Genomic DNA, 19167 nt, shown 5'->3' on the forward strand with positions numbered 1-19167 from the left:
CATTACAAGACAGAAAATAACAAAAGTCCTCACAAGACAGGGAAACACAAGCTGGGATCATGACAGTCTCTGTAGAGGATGATTGAACAACTCGTAAATCAGCATTACAATCTTCACTTATTACAAACCAGTTTGACTTTATTTCTTACATACGAGGAGGCTTTGGCTGATCCAGCAGTATTCCTGGCCTGTTGTTTCCGTTTCTTTGCCATCTCTGATGACCAAATCCTTGCTGCCTCACTCAGCCTTCTCTTCTTTTGTGCCTGTTCAGTTTCTTTCTTTTCCTGCAGATGTTTTTGATATGTTTGAAATGATGACAGGCAAGACCACCTCAATGGCTGGTCTATTTTCATTGTTGATGCTGTCCACCCCCTTGCTTTAATTGTGGATTTTACAATGGCAAGGCTTTCATAAGTTTCCACATTCATTGAGCATCTGTCTGCTTCAAGAATGTCATCCATGAGATTAAATGATCCCTCAACCAGGGGGCCTGTGAAAATGCCAAGTAGTGCTTTGACCAGCTGACCCAGAATGGGAAATCTCACACCTCTCTCTGGATTTTTCATGGAAACAACTCTGCTCCACCAGTCTACATCAACTCGGCCTTCCTCTTCAATGTAGTCCTGGGCACAAGTTACCAGGTCCACCTCTATTTGGTACGCCCGTATCTCTTCCTCTAGTTGACCAATCTCTTCTGGTGCAACCACATTAGGCAAGGCCTCTCCTAATGTGATAAAAGCCCCACAGATGGAGTCATCTTGTATCAGAGAGGGAGTGAGTGCAGACAGTGAGGTAATGATCTTGTTGTCCAGAGGAAGGTTTTTGAGAAGGAACTCTGATGACTTCATGTATCCTTCTCTGAGAGAGTTGTAAATGTTTTTCACCCATATCCTCCTCTCCACACGGGCCTTGTTCAGAGCAGAGTAGCAGTATCTTCCAACAGACAACATTTTGTCTGATAGTTGCAAATCTCTACTCCGGACATCAACCTTGATGATATCCTTTGCACTCAGAGGGATGGTCTCAGGCTTCATAAATTTGCTGAGGAGCTCTCTAACTAGGGCCACCATCTCCACATGCAGCAAGTGCGCCATTGGTTTTTCACGTTGCATTTTTTTCACAAATCCCTGAAAAGTTGAAAGTACACCTGCAAACATAAAACAAAATGTTACTTTGATTTTACAATATTTTAAGTGTTTTTAATAGCTTTTATTTCCATATATCAGATGTCATGGAAAGATTACTCCAAATCACATTATCAACCATTTTGACCAGGTCTGAATTTTTGTTTATATTTTACTGTAAGCAAAAAAAAGTTCTCTTTCCAACCTTAAACACTTGACATAAATGTTAAAAAAGATAGTTTCATGCAGGTGTTATCAAACAATGGTTATGCACCTCAGGGTTCAACATTAACGCTTGTCTGTGACAAGCTGATTTTTTGAAGGGACAAGAGAATTTGATCAATTTCCAAAATGCAAGAATGATTCTGCATTAATTTAGTGTGAGTGGTGATCGATGGTGGATAATAATACATAACGTATAATGAACTGACAGAAACAAGGTTGCGCTGTTGACGCTCCCGCTGTCTCTTAAGGAGAAATGGGAAACAGAGAAACTCAGTTAACACACACGGTTACAATTCTAAACAGTTTTTATATTTATAACATATGATACAGTTAAGCAACATCACACGAGCAAGAGTGCTATTTTCATGAATACCATCATGATTGAAAATGTGACACTGATTTCATACGACAGTTCCATAAATAATTAATTAGTATTAAAACACTTACATTTTGTATGGATTATCGACTGTTTTTGTTCTATATGAGCAGCGAAAATAGTTCCAAACAATAATCAGAACCATAATCTCACAGCAAGTGTGTTGCTGAATGATTCAGTGTTTGAATTAATTGGTTCCATCAAAGATTCAAAGACCTATTCGTAAATGACTGCCTTATTCTTAAATGAATCAGCCGTTTAAAGGAATCGACTCAATGACTCACTCACTTAGACGGTCACCTGCTGCCATCTACTGGTGGTTTAGTTTCATGTTTAAAAATTCTTTCCAGCATTTTTTATTTGTATATTCAAAATAAAAATACGTAAAACAATCTCATAACATTATTTAATGCAGTTGTTGTTATTCTTCAGTGTAAATTATTTATTTTTATTGGTATCAGCCTATAGTGTCTTATTCTAATTGAATTTATTGATACATTTTTTAGAATCTAAAATGAAAGCGAAGCCTAATATATAAAGTACTATATGAAAGGTCAAAATATCACAAATACGCAAATTTAAATATGTCAAAGCTGATTAAACACTGGTGAGAATATTGCTTCAGAATACATTAATAATAATAAATCAGATGTTTTACATTTTTTACAAGTGAATGACAGATTTACTTGTCACGTAAACAGGCTTAATGTCGAGCCATGCAACTACATAATATTTCAGTAAATGAAAGTGAAGTTGTCTCAAGTTTATGTCAAGTGTGTCTGAAGAGAAAAATGTCAACACTGCTATTTTTTTTCTAAAGATAAATATTCCTTTTCTTTGTTTTCTGTAAAAAAATAAAATTAAAAAAAGCAGACTTGATAAAGTATGCTAATACTTTGACTTGGAATTGAATGTCTAATCTTGTCATTACATTTGAAATATGGAAATAACATACTGATTAAAAATAATTTAACTTTATTCACTTTTTTTTTAAACAATAAACTGCCATTTATTTGAACACAACTGTATAACATCTAAAGCTGGTTATGATTGCTGTAGTAGAGACCTGGCTGTTCCCATTGTAAAATAAAACAAAAACAAAAAAACAGTAACTGTTATTACTATTAACTTTCCTTACATTTAAAGTTTTTGCCTACACAAGTTTGCCTACTACAAGATACCTCTGAACATGTCGATCATGACTTTGAATCGGTCAAACTCTGTAAAGAGCACAGAGATTCGTGCCTTCCGGTTAAGGTTGACTTGTGTTCCCATTCGGGATGCTGTGGCTTGTTCTTGTTCAAGAATTTCTACTCTGGTCTTTTCCTCAACTGTTAGTGCATATCTCATCAGCACTTGGTTAAGAAGCCTTCTGTAGCACACACACAAACACACACACACATACACACATATATATATATATATATATACATACACCTGCGCATACACACCACTGTGGCTATTTTCATTGCTGATTCCTACATAAAACCTGACCACACTCTAAACTAGCACATCACTCTACATGCAATATAATACAAGAACTGCAGAGGCAGCAAAAAAAAAAAAAAAAAAAAAAAATAGCATTACCTGTATTTGTGTTCTTCATTTGGATCCAGCACATAGTAGTAATGCACCACAAGAACATCCATGAGTTCGTTCAGCCTGGTGCACACCTCCAGCATCTGTAGAAATCTGTTGCCAATTGGTCTTATCAGGCTCTTGGGAGGAAGATGGAGCAGACTCTGAAACTCTGAGAAAATCTCCTTCTGTTTTGGTGACTTCTCAATATCATAATAGACATCGGAGCAGAAATGTTCAACTTCTGAGCTGAAAGGACTCATGAGGGCCTTGGCAGCATTGGAAACCATGTGCACTGTGTCTCCAGATACGTCAAGGAGGTATGGGTTCTCCTTCCTTGCTTGGGTTTCAAGGCCAGTCTTTTTCCCTCTCATGACTGCACAGCTGTCAAGGAGGATGCTAGTCACTTGTCTCCACTCAAGACCATTAGTCTGCAGGACATCTGTAAGTTCCAGCATAAGTGCTGAGGCATTGGCAATGTTGACTTTTCTGCTTGCCAGATGTTGTGTAATTACTCTGTTGCTTTCATCATCAAAAAAGCGAACAAGCACATTGAGCATTTTATCCATATTCAAGGTTGTTGCTTCATCAACATTGAGTGAGAACATGCATTTTTTTAGCTTCTCAGATAAACATTTTTTGAACTGTACACTGTAAAATCCAACAGTTGTTCTTACTAAGACTTTTTTAGTAAACTTTACTTAATGTCCAATAATTTGCACGATATGCCTTCGTTACTTAGAAAACTCAAGTAAACATTACTTGACTGGTTTGAGTACCATTTTGCCAAAGCAAAAAAACAAGCAGGCGGACGGTCGGGCGGGCAAAGTGTTTTTGAGGTGGTGCAATTTTGTATAGACTTATCACTCATTTCCTCCACTTCCTCTCACCACAATTGTGATTAGTGTTCCCTTTGGTTGGACACTTGGAACTTCATTCATATTATAGTAATTAACTTCCTATTAATGCAGCAATGCAACAAGAAATCATAGTTGTATGATTTCAAAAGAAGGGAAGTAATATATATATATATATATATATATATATATATATATATATATATATATATATAATATTTGTCAATTAACGATGTATAACATAACTATATTTAATGTCAAATAATGATCTTTTAACATTATTTTTGCTAATATTTATGGCATTACCATTTAATTGAGTTGATATAATCCCTCTATATTTGTCACAATATAATTCGACCATGCTTGAGTGTGTCACACACAGACTTCAACATTCAGCATGCAAAACACAACAATGGTAACAAGGATTTTTTTTTATTATTTTTTTTAAAATTGTTATTATTAATACGACCTTTACTATTTTACTTGCTGTCATTATTCGGGTTATACTGACAAAAGACAAATAGTAAAATAAAGCTAAAAATAGTAAAATGAAGCAATTAATTTATTCATGCCACAATGCACTCTGGGAGTAGGCTACACTTCCTCAGATCCCAGATAGAATTAAGTTGACAAAACTTAAACGGTTTAAGTAAGAAAGTAATGCTTACTTAATTGTTTTTAGTACCTGTAGACTATTGATAAGTAATAAATAAGTGTTGAATGGAGTTCAGTTGTTGCTTTTTGTCTTCACTTATTTTTTTAAGTTCAGCTTACTTGAGAATTTTAAGGCAATCGGTTTCCTAATATTTTCCTAGTAATGTGAGCACTAATAACAAGTTAACATAACTTATAATTTTGAGTTAAGTATACTTCATTAATAAGTTTTCTGTACAAATTTTGTTAAGTTTAGCCGACAAAAAAATAATACTCTACTTTACTTGAAAATTTTAAGGCAATCGGTTTCCTCACTTTTTCTAAGTAAAGTCAACTTATTATGTTTTACAGTGTAGAGCGATGCCATGAGTGTTCATGTAACTTGCATGTTGATTTGAAACCGACAGGCTAGTTAGCGCTTTTTTGTCTTCTGCTAGTTTTCTACACAGGGTGACCAGTGGCTGTGAAATTGTGAATGACAAGTCATGTTCAGCGATAAATGTGCACAAACGTATTTTTAAGTCGCAGACACGGTCAGTCATAGACAACGGTGTGTCAGCTGTAACAGTTGCTCCCGGCAACGTCGTTGTAAGTTTGAGTGCACGGGCAGCGGCTCTATGACCGGGGTCTAATTCATGACGAGCAAGCACTTTCTTACCGCTGCTGGCATATAGTAGCTTCCTCGAGCAAAACGTGCAGAAACAAGCACCAGACTCTCTTAGTTTCTGACACCACCTGCCAAAAGGCTCGTCGTCTCTACCTTTTTCTATAATCCACGCCCAGCGCCATTTATTTTTGAGTCCTTTATCTATGGGTAGGACATCATCCCCAGGCTTCATGAACTTGCGCTCCATGCTTTCAACGACAACGCTAACTTGACGTATGGATGGACCACACACTGTGTTGCTAAGACACGCCCTGCACTGCTTCCGATAGGCTTGTAACGTTAGTTAGAGCTGCGTTCCTCTCATATGATTGGTAGGTGAAATCAATTGACGCGTATTAACATCCCCCCCCCCCCCAAAAAAAAAATCCTCACGGCCGCACGCCGGAGATCCGGAATACTTTAAGCCCTGTGAAGTGCAGGGGCAGGTGATCAGTACTCAGGAGACTGTGAACGAGTGGGTGGAACGTGGCGATCTGGTGACGATGTGTTTGAGTTAGTGGGTGTTGGTTGTGACTCTGTGACAGTAACAAGCTCTTATATTTTGCAGTAGATTCATTTAAATTGATAATAATGGGTAATAGGATTGCTGCAAAAGTCTGTGTCGCTAATTCTAAACCGAAAGTAAAATGTGCACGGCCACACCGTCATTCATTCACGGCCCCACAGTGTACATGCACTGTCATGTGACGGTGAGGGAAAATGTTCTCGTCGTCACATCCCTAACAGGTAAAAAGGCTAATACATTTTGTTTCAATTATTCTATTTTCCACAATGTCAAACTAACGCAGCTGAACCCTAAATACAAGCTCAGGGATGCACTTCTGTCCATACAAGCTCATGCAGTTGTGCGCTCTAGACAGAGAATACTCCAGTTGCAACACTTTAGTAGGCTAAGAAGCAAATATATTTATTTAGTATAACGAGGTTAGGTTCCTTCAACTGTCCATCCTAGCCAGATTTTATAGTGTAAACACATTCAAGCGCAAATGCAAACATTATTATAAATAAATAAATATTTGAATCCCAAAATGTAATATTTGAATATTTGGGCCCAGCCCTAGACCATACATTTGAAAAAATGAAGTTGGAAAATTAAAGAAATTAAATCAATTGTTAAATTAAATTTAAGGGAAACAAATTATAAATCAACTCCACATCAGATTCCAAATGATCAAGGGCTTAAGCTGAAACTGATGAGAATGAACACCAGCCAGTATAACGGCAGCGCTTTGCTAGCTTGTTAATAAACTAAACCAAACGTGTCCTATATGAGATTAATCAGATATAGACAATATTAAAGTAATCTTACAACTTGCATCTGCAGAAAAGAACACGAATGCGCATGTAAATTCTACCGTGCTAGTCTGATTTAACTCTCCTTGTGGATTTCTTTTAAGAGCGCACTGATACACAGGGAACTAAAGCACAAAGAACTTACATTCTATCACAATTCTGTTCTCATTATAATGCTATGTATTTGACAGATTGGCACTGCACATCTTGCACTTAACTGTATTTCGCAACCTGGTCTCATTGTGAAAATGTACCTCTGGCAACGTTTTTGCAAACCGCCAAAATACGTACCAATATGTACATATCTCTGCAGTTTCAAAGTGAAATTAACACTAGAGGCAGTAAAACAGCAAGAACTTTTTATCGTTTTTTTTTTCCCATGTAAATGAATACATTTTGGAGTTTGCGTCACTTAATCTGCTCCATATGCTCGGCTTTTTTTGTATAATAAGTTTGCTCAGTAGCTCAGCTGGTACAGATTTGTACTTGTAATAATGAAAGCTCAGGTACGAATCCCGTGAAAGACAAGTCATGATAAAAGAGCTCAAAGATGAGTTCACACAAGCTTAACAAGACATGGTTACTATTGTATTTTTGTCACATTTGCTTTTGTTAACACTATCGGTTAGGTTTAGGGTTTAGTGTAGGTGTACGTTAAAAAAACAATGTCACAAAACGTCAGATTGACGCTCATCTGTTCCGGGAAAAAAACGAAGCTTTTGGCGGCACCCAGTGGACATATCACTTTGAAACTGCAGTGATATGTACATATTGGTACGTATTTTGGGGTTTGCAAAAACGTTGCCAGAGGTACATTTTCGCAATGAGACCAGGCTGGTATTTCATGATCACAATGATTCCAGGCATCACTGCTGTGCACACTTTCAAATCCAGTTTCGCTTAATTTCACCCGGTCTTGAAGGCATGCTGTCTAACGCTAACCAATCAGACTTCGGGTACCACCCGAAAATGCATCAATAACCAATCAAAAAAATAGACTAATAGATTTTTTAAAGTCAGGGTGATCATCGCTGTCACGTTCGAGTACTCTTGCCCATCAATTACTCAAGAAAACCATACCACTAGCTCTGAAATATAAACACTTATAAAGGGCAATGAATAGTGAATTCAGGGTAAGAAAAAACACATTTTGAAAGAAGGATTAATGCATGGAATTGAACAAAAAAAAAGTTGTACATGGTGTACCTTTATACAGCGTAGTGTTAACATGTTTTGCATCTTTAGTTACAGCTTCAATCTACCTTGACATAATGTTTATTATTTTGTGTGTGTTTTTTTTCTCTTTCAGAAATGTGGAAATGTAAAATTTGTGGACTTGCAGTTTCTACAAGGTCTAAATTACTAAAACACCACAGACTGCAGCACATTATGGTGGTAGTCAGAGATATCCTTGTACATATTCAGATTGTCCATGTACATTCAAGACATGGAATGCTCTACTGATTCATCCGAGTAGAAACCATGCTGCACACTCTGGAGTAAATGACAGACAAACGTCCACCTTCACTTGTCATTTGTGTGCATGCAGTAATCTTGCATCAGAAAGAGATTACTTTATTCACATAAATAGTCATTTAAAGATAAATTAAATTGTCCAATGCATGTCTGGTTGTAATTTCCAGTCAAATGTTTTGGAACCTTTAAGTCACACAAACACAGAAAACACAACCCACATTCACTCAATTATTTTAAGCCTGGTGTAGTTACCATCTCTGAACAACTACGAAAGCCTGACGAGGGTCAAGATTTTGGCAGTAGTGAGGCCAATGATGCTTCTTTGAATGATGACTGCAATGAAGCGGCTGATGCTGCAGTACAGCAGGTGTTTGAGAAACATAATCTCCATGCTGATGAATCGGTCATAAAGGAAATAGCCACTACCATCTCTCCCATTACACTCAGCAATAGGCAGAGGTGGTTCCTTATGTACTACCCTTTAGAACAAACAGTTTTACCAAGACAGCTTTAGACCTAGTCCACACGTACACTGGTATTTTTATAACCAGAGTTTTTCCTCCTCAGTTTACAAAAAACAATCGCGTCCACACATGCACGGTTTCAAAAAAATCTCTGTCCACATGAAAACGCAAAACCACGCTATGATTGGCTGCCTGATTTCCACATGGGTCCCATCCACGACACCGATGCACTGAGAGATGCCATGGACACCCTTCTACAAGTTTACTTTGGACTCAGTGACAGTAACTGTACACAGGGGCAGGGCCCAAGTGGACTTAAGCTTGACACACTTGCCTTACTATGTTGTATTATTGCATTCTGGCCCCTCTGTTCTGCAATACAATGAGATAACTGTGTATGTATCTGAATACATGTGATAAGCGCTGTTAGCAGAGTTATTAAAAGCTATGTCCGCCATTGCATAGACTCCACTCGTGTAAACAAAAGCGATAATGGCGCACAATCTGACGTCAAACAAGGAGAGAACGGCGCACACTTCGATTTAACAAGCCGAAATCTCCGGTTTCACCATCTACACGACAATGCTGTAACCAGAGTTTCTAAAAATCTTCACCCTGGTCGGAGTTTTAAAAAAACTCTGGTTTCAGTAACCGGATACTGCGTTTGCGTGTGGATGAACAGCCAAACCGCGTAGAAAAAGCTGTGGTCATGAAAATACCCGTGTTCGTGTGGACAGGGCCTTAGTGTCGTGAAACCTATTTAATGTTCTCTTATGAACAACAGACTAACACCTTTCTGTACGTTCCAATTTTAAAATCTTTCCAGCTGCTTTTGGCTAAGCAGGATTGTTGATAAAATTGTTGAAAACCACAGAGCAAGAACTAGTTCAGTGAGTTGTGACAGCCATTTTTACAGATCGTTTCAGCATGGTACCCACTTCAAAGAAAACAGGTTGTTGTCTGGGGAAGACTTAACAATTTCTTTGACTTTGTATGCAGATGTTTTAGAGGTGTGTAACCCACTTGGGACATCCCAAAAGAAACACTAGCTTTTTGCTATGTACTGGATTTTGAGCAATTTACCCCCCAGGCTCCAATTCATCTCTCTCCTCAATCTATTTGGCTCTCCTGTGTAAAAGTGAGGATTTGAAGCACTATGGGTATGAGAAAGTCCTTGATCCTCTTTTGTGCGACCTTTCAATCCTAGAAAAAGATGGCATATTCATTCATCTTCTTGGAACCTTTCTGAAAGGTAGTGTTTATTGTGTGGTGGCAGACAACTTGGCAGCAGTTCTTTTATTGGTTTTGTGTTTGTCAACCTCAGAGATAAAGATCTTCATAAAGGTCATGTGAAAACTGCACTGAAGAATGGCACAAGCTTTTGTGGAGTGAAAAGAGAATGTGTTTTTACTAAGCACCTCTCTCATTTCAACGTGCTATCTGCTTATCCACCAGATGTGCTACATGACATTTTTACAGCCCGACCTCATATGAACCACCTCAATGTGAAAATGCAAGGCATCGGAAACACAATCTTATCCCTGCAACAGGCAGTGTTTGCATTTGAAACAAAGCTGGAGCTGTTTATCAGGGACATTGAGAGTGGCCGTCTCCTGCACTTCGAAACATTGCGAGCATACAGAGAGGATTGCTTAGCGAGGGACCCCGCTCATCATTTCGATCTCAGGCAGCTCGCACGCTTCACATCAGATTTACTGATGTCATTCAAATCACGTTTTGCGGACTTCCGCAGACATGCCGATTTGTTCAAAGTGATAACTCATCCACATGTGTGCACCATGGACGCAGAAAAACTGAGTGTCATCCCTGGCATTTCCATTGGAGATTTTGAGCTGGAAGCTGCTGAACTGAAGGCGTCAGATATGTGGCTGTCAAAATTTGTAACTTTGAATTCCGAACTGGAAAGCCTTGCTCGTCAGAGGGCAGAACTGGCAAAGCAGCATAAGTGGGCAGATATGAGAAAACTCCAACGTGAAGACAATCTCATCCTGAAAACTTGGAACGAACTCCCAGCCACTTTCAGCACAATGCATCGTGTCAGTGTTGCTGTGCTTACAATGTTTGGCTCAACATACACATGTGAGCAGTCCTTCTCACATCTAAACAACATTAAAACCAACCTGCGCTCAAGGTTAACGGATGAAAGCCTGAATGCCTGCATGAAGTTGAATCTCACCAGTTACGACCCCAACTTCAAAGCACTCAGCAAAATGATGCAGCAACAAAAATCTCATTAATGCAAGTATAAGGTACAATACTTCTTGTTAATCGCGTGTTTATGCTGCCCGTTTCTCTTTTTTTGAGTGTGTAAGAAATCAGCACTATGTCAGTTAACAAAATATAGTGCTTTGTATATATTGTGTAATCGTTAGTTTGGGTTACTGAAAAAACCCCTGCATTTTTGCCACCTACTGGTGTTCTATACAACTACCAGAACTACTAACATTGCAAGTGGTATGTTAATGCTGTTGTTATTACATTAAAATGCATAAAAATTTGCAAATATTTCTAATAAACAAGTGTAAATTTCGCTGTGGCTCTATTGAAAAATTTCTCAAATTTTTTTTTTTTTTGGCTCTTCTTGGTAAAAAGGTTCCCGACCCCTGCTTTACATGAACGTCAGTAATGTTAATAGATCTACATAAAGTAACTAAACATAAGTTATCTTTTTTATTTGTCCATTATACTGTTGATGAATTGAGGAACATTAACACATCAGCAACTACCTCAACATTTAAGGCTATTGAGCACATCAACTTTTATGCTTTTATCAAGGTGTTGTTTAAGATACAGGTAACATGAATGTTGTCTGATGTTACAGGGGCAGAAGAGCACGTGTGTGTTTATCTGGTGGAGACTGGAGAGAGGGTGATGAAGGAAGGCTGTCATCAAAGGCTTTGAGTATACTGCAGAAATGAATAAAACATACATTTAAATCTTAAGTTGTGTTTTATTTTAAGTTCAAACAGAGCACTTTTCTGATTCTTGAAGTCTGTGCATTTGCTGCAGAGCTCCTGTGGATGAGCCTTGCTCAAGGAAACCTTCTGCTTATCAGTTCAGTGTTTAGCCCACTACACCACAAAAGTCATAAAGCTACAATACAAATAGCATGTAATTGTAAAAATATTAAATCAAATATGGCAAGAAATGGGATGCTAACAACATGAATTGTAAAATGTTTTCAGTAGTCATGCTGATGGAGAGCAGACACACGGATGTTTGGAGCAGACATCAGCAGTCAGAGATTGTCCCGCACATGTTCACCACTCTTGCTTCAGGGTTGTGGGGTTCAGAAGGGACAGGAGGGACATGGACGGCTGGACAGGCGAAGGTGTTCACGGTGGTCAACTGCTTCATCAAGCTGTGTTGAGATGGCAGCAGATGTGGGGTTCACCGTCTGTAAATGTGTGATGGTTTGTTAGAACAATACGTTTGAATAAAGCTTTGTTTTATGTGTTGGTGACTTATTCATTTGTGATGTTTACTTTTATTCATTCTTTTACTCATTAATTCATGTTTCCTATTGTTGTCAGTAAATAAAATATTTTATTAACTCATGCATTTATTCATTGCTTGACTGAAAATTGGTATTCACATCGGCTGCATTTGTCTAGTGTGTATTCATGCATCGCTATATCATATGACAACAAGTTGCATTTTGCTTGTTTTACTAAAACAATATAATTTTCAGTAAAAAAAAAAAAAGTAATATAATTAAGTATTGGTCAGCATTTGTTATTATTATTATTGTAAGTGTTTTAGTGGGCTAGCAATGCAATTCATTCTGAGGTAATCTTAATTTTGAATAGTGATAACTTACATTTTAAGAGTATAAAATCAACAGTGTTCTCCCAAGGTGAGATCCTCGAGCAGCTGAAAGACGTCCTCGTTGCAGACTCTGAGGGAAACCGCACAGGTCGGGCTGTGGAGTTACTGATGCTTTGAGCTGTTACTACACCTGTCACACATAGGCCTATCTTTTATTTTATAATTACATGGTTGTATCTTTAACAATCCTAATAATAAAACAAATATCATGGGTTTGCATACATTAGATATATACAAAGAAAAAACAATAACAAGGTTAGATATCTTTGAATAATTCATCATAATGCAATTAAATTTTATTTCATAAGCTTGAGGGATAAAACAGGAGTTAAATTTAAAAAGAAAAAGGAAAGTATAAATATATAGGAAATATAAAGGAGATTTAGGCCAATTTTGCTTGTGGATGAAATATTTTGCATATAAAATAAAGAAATTAACAACATATTTTAGAGATCACGATTGTGGGTTTTGGTAAGGATAAAACTGGGTCAGATTAGTAGGGTTAATATCACAAAATAAATGGGCAGCTGTTTCTTCAACAAGCCCACAAAAATAGCAAGTTTAATCAATATTAAGATATTTATAGATCGGTGAATTAAACCTGTCACTCGTCTTTCAAGTTGTTGCGCTTGAGATAACGTCGTAGGTCACATGATAACGTCAACATGGCGCATAAAGTGTGGATCGCATTCATACTTAACGAGATCAGGCAATATAGTACCTACTCTTTTAGAGCTCGTTAAGTAAGTACTTATTGAAAATGAGTACCTACTCAATGAGTATGCGGTTTCGAACGCAGCCATGGTAAAATCGTTTGGTCCACTTGTCAGCCTGTGGACTATGCGTTTTGAAGCAAAGCATAAGCAGGTTGCACAGAACAAAAATTGCTTCAAAAATATTCCCTATTCGCTCGCTGTAAAACATCAGCTGATGATTTCCTACCACTTGAAAGGTAGTCATGAGAAACATACACTGGAAGTTTCGACTGCCTCAACTGTTCCTCTTGATGTTTTGCAGGGCTCCAGACTAACTTTTTTCACTAGGAGCACAGTGGCCCCCAACTGAAAATTTTAGGGGCACAACCAGAAATTTTAGGGGCGCACACCGTAAATCAACATGTTAACCAAATCTACTAATATCCACTGTATTACAAATAGGGATTGGTATCGTTAAGGTTTTAATGGTATTACTACTCTTACCGATACTGCTTATCGATCCGGTACTTTAACAGTATTCTTACCGGTTCTTTTTATTATACTTTATTTTATTTTTTTTTACATAAAAAAAAACATAATTAAGAACATAATTAACATGGCTTTATAATCTGAAAAGTAAAATATCTATAGCAAAAGAAACCGCAAAGTTTGAACAAAAATATAAAACATCTATTTGTAAATGGACCAGTGTGCAGGCATTCGGAAGGTCTGCTAACATTAATATTACAGTAAAGAACAAACCTACAAAGACATCTAATAAAGTAATGAAATGTAAAATAACACTGCATAGTTTTCACTGTATAAATTGATAGATTAATGCTTATAAAAGCTAAAGTTATTAATTCAAGAGATGTGAATATTTTCTATTTGCCTTTTGTTCGATTTGAATTAATGGCTCAATCGTCAGCAGGTTTATTAGACGCTGCCCCTTTAAGACCGATCGAATGTAGAACTAATAATATCATATTCTCCTATTTCTCCAAACTATTTACGCCCATTTAAGATATAAACTGTTAAAATAACTACTCTCCAATCCGGTCATTTTGACACCGGCTATTTGTTGTTTATTTGATGGTTTAGACGCGCACACGAAGCCTAAAATATAAAGTGCAAGCCGGTCCATTTCGCAGCACAAACACATAAGCCGCCTTGAAGTTGGAAACAGCGTCTCTTGCGCGGATTATTGTGCATTTAATAGCTCTTTATTATCAAACACATCCCGCAGTTTAGCAACAGTAGATACTGCAGTTTACAACAATCACTGAATCTGACGTTTAGTTTAGGTTTAAGGAAAAATGACAGCGCAGCTGTGAAGGGAAGGATGAGCTCGACGAACACGGCTATAGGAATAGTTTTACCTCATACCATCTTTTTATAATACTTGGAAGCCAAAATCGAAAATAAAATTAGATTAATATCACAGCACATCCCTAAAGTTTAAGCAGACTAAACTTTTGTTTAGTTCTTGGCCATCGTCACTTATTAAAGCTGACTGTGGTGTTGTGTTCGCTGTAGCTCCACGTGAGAGCTCGCTCGCTTTCTCTCTCTTCTGGATTGCGAATAGCAAAAATGCATCACGGACAAATGGTTTAATATTATCTCATATAGAAACGGCTGGCAAAGATAGAATTTGCTTAATTTTTTTTATGTATTTGCATAACGTCTATCAATTATAATTAGTAAGTGTATTTTCTTAATTTCTCCAGTACAGACAGCAGGCAAATTTACTGGTCGCACATGTTCGACTGGATGTAAAATTCAGTCGCACACTCTCAAATTTTAGTCGCAAAATGCGACCATTTAGTCGCACTCTGGAGCCCTGTTTTGCATACAGAGATAGCTCAGATGATCACAGATAAATACCCAAATGTATCAGAGGTCCATTTGGCTAGCAGTGTCTCTAGTAGTGTTGCTTTCGTCAACAAAAATTATGACTAGATATTGTCATCAACAAACCTTTATCACGTGACGAAAACGACACGAGACACAACGTAAATGCTGGTCATATGACGATGACTAGAATTAATGACTAGAATAGAAAGAAAACAGAATGCGTTGTGGAAAAAGTTTGGGAGAAATGCTTAAAACTAAAATGACAGCTTGACACAAAGACTAGATTAAAACTAAAATTAGGCCGCCAAAAACAACACTAGTCTCTAGCAAGGGCTTGAAATTCAGAAGTGGTATGATCCTTGCACATGGAACTACAAGTGGCCTCCCTGACTTCGGAGAAATTGTTCAGATTTGTATAATTCAAAAGACATTGTGCTTCATAATGAGACAATTGTGTGGTTGGTACATAGCCTGACAAGCCAGACCCACATCAAGAACTCACCATTGACAGGGCTCAATCCGAGGGGAGGGATAAACGGCTGTCTTTCAAATTCCCTCTGCACGCAATTGGATAGCGCCATGACCACCACAACCAATCAGAGCGAAGAAAAAGGTGAAGCCGAGCTAACGTTAGTTGATAGACTTTCGCCGTATACGGTAGGCAAAACTTCGAACATATCTTCCTTTCTTAAGAATGACTTCAGTGCCGTTCTTTGTTCTTTTCTCAAAGAAAAGCTTAACTCCAAGTATTCCAGAGTCGTGCCCAAAGCCGATTCAAAAGACCGCTGTTCGTCAGCTTTGTTTACGAGTAGCACACAGAACCTCCGCAACTGTGCCGTGACGTGCCGTCATTATGTTAAGCCCGCCCACCGACTCTACACACGCTGTGATTGGCCTGACCAGAGTTTGGTTTTTCCAGCTCTCAGGTCTACCGAGAATTGCTAGACTACACTCGCTGCAAAATAAATGTTCTGCCGCTAGGCAGAAGATTTCTAGGCTAGTTGGTACAGGGAACACTTCAGGGCTTTTGAGCTTAGTGTATCACCAACAAGAGAGATGTTCTTTGTTGAACATGATGATGTAACTGACGATTATCCTTTGGCTGACTACATGGTTGGTCCTTTGCATTTGGTGACTTTGAAAAGACAAGTACATACATAAAAGGTGAAGTGTTGTATTTACATGTTGTTGTAGAGTTTTTTTTTACTTATCATGTTTCTGTTTTCTTTGAAGCATTAATTTTGTTGAACTATTCATTTTGTTAGATTTTATAACAAATTGATCCCCCTTGTTTTCACAGACTTACCACAATGACGATTTCAATCCGGCTAAGAATTATTCTTGGAGACAACAACTCTCAGAGGGTTATGTTGGTGAACTGACAAAGGAAATTGCAAAGCAGTGAAATCTCCAGCGAAGTTTTATATTGAGTTTATGAATCTCATGTGCACATCAGAAATTCAAGACAAAAGTACCCTGAAAGTGGTATTTTTTACAGCATTCAGTGACCGTAATGACTCACCCATACCACATATGGACTCATCTCAAAGTGGAAGTGTGTGCACCTCACCAGCTCTGTCACTATCATCCAGTGACGCATACATAATTTCATCTCCTCTATCTACTTCAACAAACTCTGATTTTTCTGCAAGTTTTTCTCTTGAGTCGCCCTTTTGCATGACGTCAGTCCTGACCCGAAACTGAAAATCTCAATGGCAGAAGAAATTGTGAAGCACAAACTGTACCCTTCTGATGCCGAATATGAACAGGTAGCTGCAGCACTCGTTGCACCCTTGCTTGAAAGAGAGAGGTTCTTTAACTGGATACAGTAGATGGAAAGCCAGTTTAAAATATAAACTTGTCAATTATAGAACAAAACTGAGAAATCTTGGCTGCACAGAAATCACCGTAAACTCTGTCAAGCACAAGCCAGATGGTATATCCAGATTATTTGCCAAGCTGTATGGATACTCTGGAAAACTGATGGAGATGTTTGCAAACCGAGGAAGAGTCCTTGGACAAAGAATTAAAAACCTCTTGGTGTCCACTACACAGGTATGAACAACTGCACTCAACAAAACCTATAAACTCTATAAAACATTAATCTCTCACTTGCCACTTTTGGTTTTGGGGTTATGGTCATGAGCATGCATAAACAGATGCAATAAAATTAGGTTTATTACAGTGATATATACAATAAATGCAAAGTATTGCTGTAAAAACGGACAGATGATATATATATATATATATATACACAACCCCAAATCAGAAAAAGTTGGGACAGTATGGAAAACGCAAATAAATAAAAAAAAGAAGTGATTTCTAAATTTACTTTGACTTGTATTTCATTGCAGACAATATGAACAAAAAATATTTCATGTTTTGTCTGCTCAACTTCATGTCATTTGTAAATATGCATCCTTTCCTGTCATTCAGACCTGCAACACATTTAAAAAAAAGTTGGGACAGTAAAGCATTTACCACTTTGTAATGTTGCCATTCCTTTTCACAACACTTAAAAGACGTTTAGGGACTGAAGACACCAAGTGATGAAGTGTTTCAGGTGTAATTTTGTCCCATTCTTCCTGCAAACAAGTCTTAAGGTGGGCAACATTGAATGTGAAATATCCAAATCTCTTCCTATCTTTCTTTGAGGATTGTTTTTAAACATTTCAATAATTTTCTCACGTATTTGTTGGCAAACTGGCGATCCTCTGCCCATCTTTGCTCCTAAAGGATTTGACCTTCCTTGGATGCTGCTTTTGTACCAAATCATAATTACAATCACCTGTTGACATCACCTGTTTCAAATCACATCATTATTTAAAGGGTTAGTTCACCCAAAAATGAAAATTCTGTCATTAATTACTTACCCTCATGTCGTTCGACACCCGTCAGACCTCCGTTCATCTTTGGAACAGAAATGAAGATATTTTAGTTGAAATCTGATGGCTCTGAAAGGCCTCCATTGGCTCAATTCATAATTTGCATAATCCCCACCCATGAGTTATAACTACGCAAATGACATGTCCAGGAACACTGTGGAATCTTCTGGGCTTCCTTCTGGTTTGGCTCCAGTATATTGCATAAATGCTTAAGAGACCACTTGGCCATATGCATAGCAATACATATTAAATTATTGTGTGTCCACCAAAGTATTTTAGTCAGCCAATAAAATGTCTGGTGCTCTTCTGAAAATGGCCAGCTGGTGGCACTTGAAAGCATTACATTAACATTACATTTACATTTATGCATTTGGCAGACGCTTTTATCCAAAGCGACTTACATTGCATTCAAGGTACACATTTTGTCAGTGCATGCTTTCCCTGGGAATCGAACTCATGACCTTGGCATTGCTAGCGCCATGCTCTACTGTTTGAGCTACAGGAAAGCACTTTGCAAGTGCTGCGTTTTTCCAGCTAAGATACTTTGGTTGCTATGATACAGAATATCCATGGCAGTAATGTGTTACTAGCATCTCATTTTGAAGAATATTGCTGAATATAATGCAGTAACTAGCAATATTAACTTCTCCATTGTTGTTCAGTCGTTGTACAAGTAGGATGATTGATCGGTGTAGTATTCACGCCCCTCCTCCACTGTGATTGGACGGCTGGGTAAAAAGTGATTGTGACAAGCGCCTATTGCTATTACCCAAAATTTAACAGTTTATATAAAATAAAAAAATAAAAAATCACTTTGTGAAATATTATTATGAGTAAATATTATTATTATTATTATAAGAATTTAAGAGTACTGTATTCTTTTTAAATATCCCCTCCAGGATGCATACATTGCCAGCACTCAGGCGATCCAGAAGACTGTGATGGGAATTTATGTCATTAGACTTGAAGGTGCAGACATAGAAGAAAGCCCAGCAGATGTCGGAGTGGTGTTTTTCAGGACATTAGCAGTGTCCCATATGCAACAACCATGTTGCTGGGACTGATATATGGACTGAACTTGAGCTACCCTCCTGAACTCAGGTACACATTCGAGGCACTGCAAAAGTTAATTCTGGAACTAGATGGCAAAATGTTATTTAATAAAGTGCA

The sequence above is a fragment of the Gobio gobio genome (genome assembly GCF_949357685.1).
Source record: "Gobio gobio genome assembly, chromosome: 7".
NCBI lineage: Eukaryota > Metazoa > Chordata > Actinopteri > Cypriniformes > Gobionidae > Gobio > Gobio gobio.